The 7,258-nt window shown below is 37.4% G+C and overlaps 1 protein-coding gene across 2 annotated transcripts in view; it reads right to left on the bottom strand.

Annotated features, from left to right (window-relative positions):
* Positions 1-7,258, bottom strand: part of Prkaa1 (protein kinase AMP-activated catalytic subunit alpha 1) — a 59,318-nt gene that overhangs the window by 44,128 nt on the left and 7,932 nt on the right. The window lies entirely within an intron of this gene.

Here is a 7,258-nt window from a genome sequence, read left to right as displayed (position 1 = left end):
TTTGTATACAGTATTTTTTTCTTCCTATTATTGTAATTATTTTTAAAATAATTTTACTGAGAAATAAATAGCAATGAGACAGTTTCAAAATTGTGTATACAGTATTACAAACAAATGCAACTAATGTACAAACTAACAAAATGTAAAAGTTTAACATCTTAGAGAAACCCTTAATTTATATCTTGTATCTTGGAAAATACTAAACTGAATCCCACATATTAATAGGAATTAGAGTGGTCCCTCACTTAACGGAGGTTACCTTCCAGACACCCCCATGGTCAGTGGAAATCAGTGAAGTACCAACATTATATTTGTTTTAGTATTTATATATATTTTAAGGCTTTATAATAAGCCCTTCCCACACTCTTATTAGCCTTTCCTACCTTTTTTTTTCAGAACCAGGGATTGAAGTCAGGCCCTTGCGCTTGCCAGGGAAGCGCTTATTCCACTGAGCCATCTTCCTGGCCCCTTTCCTACACTTTTAAAAACACTTCTAATGTTCTTAATAATTTTCTAAACTCATAAACTTACATAATTTTAACATGTATACTGTACAGTACAGTATGTATTAATCCACTAAAGAAATACACTGTAAACAGTATGCCTTATTTTGATTTGAAATTCTTGTAATATGTTAGAATTAACATTTTTAATATACTTTTATATATTTAAAATATTTTAGGTAAAAAAATCATTAAAGCCATAAGTACAATGCATATAAATACATATATAATACTGTAATACTATACATTACAAAATTCCACAATGTAGCAAAAAATGTGCGATAAATAATTTTGATTAATATTTTTTGAAAACCCACAAAACAGCGAGTTCACAAAAGTTGAAACATGAAATAGCGAGGGGCTACCACTGTATTCTAAAATTTCATTCTTTAATTTTACCTTTTTTCTGTATCAAATATGAATCCATTCTGAAACCTGTCTTATATTGACTTTAGCATTTTAATATATACCATGAAGACATTTTATTAATATTTTCTCAAGCCAGTTTAAAAATGACCTAGAATCTGAAGTATTACAAAAGAAAAAATGAAAGACATACAACAAAAATATAAGTAAAATATAATAGCAAGTGTGGTCATGTAGACATGAGTCTTCTGTCAAACTAGAACTTCAGAATATTATCTTATTTGAAAATAAGCCCTTACAAGAGCCAGCAAGATAGCTCAGCAGACTAAGTGCCTGCTTAGACAAGCGCAGGGACCTGGGTTCGATCCCTGGCACCACATGCCATGCCAGCCCCACCCCTGGGGGTAGCCAATGAGACCTGGTGTGATGGTGCATGTTTTGAGACCCTGTATCAAATGAGAAAGAGAGAGAGAGAGAGACAGACAGGATAGAAAGAGAGAGAGAGAGAGAGAGAGAGAGAGAGAGAGAGAGAGAGAATAAATAAGTCCTTACAGCTACAGTTAGTTAAGGGTCTCTAAAGGAAATCCTCCTGGATTTACAGTGAGCCCATTTACCAAATGACTCGCGTCTCACAAGACAAAGGAACACAGACCTACACAGACACACACACACACACACACACACACACACACACGCCATGTGAGGAGGGGAGCAGGGACAGAAGTTGTGCTACCACAAGCCAAACAACAGCAGGGGACACCAGAAGCTAGAAGAGGGGAGGAACATTATCACCAGGGCTTTCAGAGAAAATGGGACTCTGCGGATGCTTTGACATTTCAAACTTCTGATCATGAGAAAATAATTTCCTGGTGTTTCAAACAGTCTGGTTTTTAGGATTTTGTTACTGCAGTCCTAGCCTAGCACAACGATACAAATTTATCAGCTTAAAAGTGTATGTTGTAAAATATTCACTACTAACAAAAATAATCTTGTGGACAGGGGATGAACCCTAGCTATGTCCTCTGCCTTTTTGTTTTTTAAGATAAGATCTTGCTATGTCACTACGTTGTACAGGAAGGGCTCAAACCTGAACCCCCTACTGCAACCGCTTAAGTGTTAGGACTTGTATCTAGCTGTTCCTCCAAAGCCTCATTGGCTCACAGGTGGGGCTCTTCAGAGGTGGCAGGATCTAAGGTATATGTGAATACGGATTAAGGGTCATGTGACCAAATTAGCCCACTTACTAAGATAGACCTGGGGTGGACAATGGAAGCCCTGCCCTGAGTGTGGGTGGCACCCACAGCAGATGAATAAAAAAGGGAAAAGAAGGGGCTGGTGAGATGGCTCAGTGGTCTAAAGCACCTACTTAGAACAAGCTTAGCAAAGCACAGGGACCGCAGTTCAATCCCCCAGCACCACATACCAGCCAGCCCCGCCCCCTGGTGGGCTGAGCTGGCCACACACACACACACACACACACACACACATAAATAAATAAAATACATAAAACTTTAAAAAAGGGAAAAGAAGAAAGTATGCTGCTCAGATAGAATAAAAGGGGCAGGGGAGTGTCTGCTGCTCCCTGCTGCCTCCTGCCCACCTGGCCATGAACTGTTTTTCATCTAGCATGTTGCCTTGCCTTGGAGCCAGCTAACTATGGACTGAAACCTTTATAGACCACAAGCTAAAATAAACTTTTCTTCTTTCACTAGGTAGATTCACATACCTTGTCCCAGCAAAGAGAAAGTAACTTCACTAAGAAGAATATATGCAGTGTATGATTTGTTGAAACTGTACTTCCGATTTGATTTGAAACTGTCTCATTGCTATCTGTTTATCAATAAAACTTTGAAAAAAATAAAAAAAAAAAAGTAACTACGACACTCAGCTTCTCAGAGTGTTGGGATTAGAGGCATGCACCACCATACCCAGATGAAAAGTTATTTATTTTTTCATTTATTTATTTATTTGCAGTACTGGGGAGTAAAACAAGGACTCAGCAAGCATTCTACTACTGAACCACATCCCCAGCTCAAGATTTCTCAGGCTTTCACAGAGAGCAAATTAGTCAAGCAAGGGCCGTGACTCATCCGCATGGCTGACAGTGACAAAGGATCTATAAACTGCAGTACAGAGGTTCAGGGTCAATCCTGAGGGGATTTGACTGACTTGGTCAGATACAAAAGTTACATTTCTTGTTATGTAGGTCTTGCTTTATCTTGGTCTTAACCATCCAGCAGAAAAGGATAAAAGTGAGGTATAAAATGTAAAGCCATATTAATATGCTGAGCTGTAAAAGGCTCAAGTCAACAACTTCTGACACTGCCAGTCCTACAGATAACCCACTACTAATATGGACTACTGGACTATAGTGGAATATTTTGGTGAATTCACACACATACAATATTTAAATGGCAAGGTAATACCCACCTCTGACAAAACTAAACAAAAAAGGGGATACAAATGAAGGACCATTTTGTATCTGTATATACAAAATAGGATAGATATACAGCTACTTGCTCTTAATTCAATGAGAAGAAAGATTTGTACTAATAGTGTTTGGACAGGCTATGTCTGCATCTTGTATTATGAATAACCACTATGAAGACAACAATATGCAATGTATTTATTATTGAAACTGTGTTAGTAATCGGTTTTGAAACTGTCTCATTGCTATTTGTTTCTCAATAAAATTAATTTTAAAAAAATATTTCTGAAATGGAACACTCTATATACAAGGAAAGTATATGCTCAGCCTGTATGAACATCAGCGACAGCGTTCCCTCACACATTGTTATCCTGGGAGTTCCTCAGGCAGGGAGGACTTCTTGCTCTTAGTATACTATATACCAGCTCCTGTGGTTTTTCTGCTTTTTAAAGGTGTTCAAAGCACTAAGACCAGAAATTCTCCACAGTAAAGAGATTTCCTAAATCTGGAAAAGGTTTTCATCTTGCTTCTTCATGGTCCATGTGAGAGTCTCACAAATTTTCCCAGCTCTGTCATCAGTAGTGATTTCAAATTCACCGATGTACCAAGGTTCATTACCACCCTTAGAAGCCAAGTGAGGACCCCTGAAGAGCACCTAGTGAGATCCTGGTGTTTACCCTCTGTTAGCATCAGGGATGGTCCTGGGGCAGCATCTGGGGCGTTCATATACACAATATGGCAGCACGGAAGGATGGGGGCAAGAGCCCATTCTAAAATGATGCAAGTTATTCTCAAGGTTTTGAAATCATCCCAACACTGACGACTCAGAATAGAAATTAGCTCTTCCAACTGACTCATTCTTCCCCTTCCTTCATCTGAGCAAAATATTCATAATTTAAGTTCATTACATTATCATCTGTTACACTGTCTGTACAGCAACAAAAATATTGACCCTGAACCCCACTATCAATACACTTTAAATATTAAAATTTCAACAGGATAATACTTTTAACAACATAGTATCTTTAGAGTTCAGGAAATACCCACGGTTATCCTGTTTGGGCCTCACAATAAGCCTGTCATGCACTGATTATCTTATTTTACAGATGAAGGAACTGAGGCGCTAAGAGATTCTGTAACTGGTGAAGCTCTGTGATCAAGCTGGAAAGGATCTCCTGAATCCATCTTCAGAGCTATCTACTCTGCACACCCCAGCTCTCCCCAGCTCTGTGGAAAATTCTTGGCACATTTTTAGAAACAGAACAGTTTTCTCAAAACTAGGCTAAAGATTCTCCATTCAGAAAACTATGTTTCAGCCACAGTAACTACAGTAAATGAACCCTGTCAGGAATCGGTGTTACAAAAGGGTTGCCTACTTCTATCAAAGGTCAAAACTTTACTCTTCAGACTGTTACTATTTTAGAACAGAATATGCTACAATGCTGCTTTGGGGCAAAATTCAAGACAATGTTATTTGTTTTGGTTTGATTGCCTGATTGTTTGCTTCTTTGGCGGGGGTAGCTAGCTGCCCAGGAAGAGGCCCTCCCACCTCAACCTCCCAAGTAGCAGGACTACTGTACAGGCATGAGCCACCATGTCTGGTTTACTACTGGTATTTTGGCTACAGAAATCTTGCTTTTCCCACAGCAAAGGCTGCCAGCATTGGCAACGTCTGTCTCACAGAAAGGCAGATTAATCAACCAAGTAAGAGCTAGCAACTATGTTACTGCTTTCTAAGGGAATGTTTGTCTAACTATAGAACACTCTTCTAATCAGATATGTAATGCTGAAATGAAACAAGATCACACTTTAAGAGAGGATTTTAGTAGCCTAGAGATGCTAAAGATACAAACATCTACTGAAGGTATTCTATCCCCCTAGCCATTTTGTTCCCATTCTAAAATAATGAAAATGTCAGTACTAAGTGTTAAAGAAATAGCTTAATCCTAGAGAGGAGTGAGTTTAAAAGCTGTATATAAAAATTTGAGAAAGCTAGCTATTTTTAGCTGGGCATAGTGGTGCAACCCAGTAATTCCAGTTTTCTGGGAGGCTGGTGCAGGAGGATTAGAAGTTCAAGCCCATCTTGGGCAACTTAGCTACTCAGTGAGGCTCTGTTTTGAAAAAATGGGAAAAGGGAGGCTGGAATATAGCTCAGTACAAAGACCCTGGGTTCAGTCCCAGTAGAGGGGGAAGAGGGGGACTATGTTTAAAAAAAAAAAAATTTTAGGCACATCAAAAAAACAAATACCCATGTACCACCACCAATTTAAGCAATAGAATATTACAGATCCAACTGAAGCCTTATCACTTCTCCTCTCTCCTTCCTCTTTCTCCGAGATAACCACTACACTAAGTTGGTGTTCCCTTCCCACACACGTAGATAGTATTACGCAAGCGTAACTCCATGAAAACATAGTAGCATTGTTCTTCACATTTACTTTCACTAATTTAATTTTATGTATTTTGAAAGCATGACTGTACTGCACACAAAGGAAAAAAATGCAATGTCTCCTTCTACCTAGTTTCCCTTCTTCTAGCAACTACTGTGACATAGTCTTATGTGTATTTTTAGAGACACTATGCCTGTACATATTAAAGTAGTAACATGTACGTATGTATGCTGCTGCTTTTTATATGTAAGTGGTAGGTGTACTATACACACCATTTTATTTTCATGTCATAAGAACCGACCTGTGCAATTGTTCTTGCTTGTCATTTTTCTTAATATTTACAAGATAGTTCACTGCATATATATATCATAACTGAACTGTCATCCTATTAGAAAGGCTACTTCCAAACTTTTGTATTAGAAATATGGCAGCTACAATCCTTTACTCTAGTACATCTGAAGAATACTTACTTACATGAGGTACTACTAGGTGAATTTTAATACATAATGTCACATGCTTTAGAGGTGATACCCATACATACTCAACGCCAGTCCTGGATGAGTGTTTTGTATGTTTTTAAAATTTATAGAGATTATCAATAAAACTTTGAAAAGAAAAAAATAAATAAATAAATAAAAATAAAATTTATAGAGAGCAGGGGAGACAGCTTCGTGGAATAAGCGCCTGGCAAGTGCACGGTCCTGAGTTCAATCCCCAGCACCATAAATTAATAAATAAAACATACAGAAACATCAGACTCTACATATGGTACAACTTGCTTTTGATGCCTAAAAGCCTAACCCTGTATTCTTGAAATTTACTCATACTGATACAGCTTTAATTTACATGCTTTTTTAAATAAAGGAAGTTTTAAATAAGATGTGTTTACCCAAAAATGTAGTTTTTGTAGAAATACTCACCAACTCAGTAAATTTATAGAAATAAATGATTTGGTGAAGAGATAGCCCACTAAAACTAGTTTTCCCTTAAAACCTGTTTTATCCCCCCTCTGGAGATGGGATTTCTCCACACAGATTCAGGCTGGCCTCAAACTCTCCCCGCTGCCCTCCTTCAGGCCCACACATTATGGGATTACAATTGAAACCTACCATTTTCATTTATCATGACAGTAATATCATAAATGAAATGTTTTATGTAATAAGGCAGTGAATACCAACATTTTTACAAAGACAAATGATGCCTTGGAAATAATAACAAGCATAATCACAAATAAAGCTTTCAATTCAAATTTTCCTCTCAAAATGCCAAAGAACAGATTTAGCCTAGAAATAAAATAATTACTATGAATTTACAGCCCCCTTCTCCTCAAAAATAAAATTTCCTATAAGCATGAAGTATCATACTGGGAATTTTTCTGCTTATCAATATTACATTACATTTTCTATTTGATTCTTTCTCCAGGTTATATGTGATACGGTATGCAACTAACTGCCAAAACTACTTTAAATCACCTTTCTTGATCCTGTTTAAGAATCCTTATGAAATTAAGGCTGGTCTTAGTTACCAAAAAGTTCACTAGGATGGCTTTTTCTTTTTTTTTTTTTTTTTTT

This window comes from Octodon degus, unplaced genomic scaffold (assembly GCF_000260255.1).
Source record: "Octodon degus isolate 3935 unplaced genomic scaffold, OctDeg1.0 scaffold00142, whole genome shotgun sequence".
Lineage (NCBI taxonomy): Eukaryota > Metazoa > Chordata > Mammalia > Rodentia > Octodontidae > Octodon > Octodon degus.
Note: the sequence above shows the minus strand (reverse complement) of the source record. Positions and strands in the feature narration are given on the sequence as shown.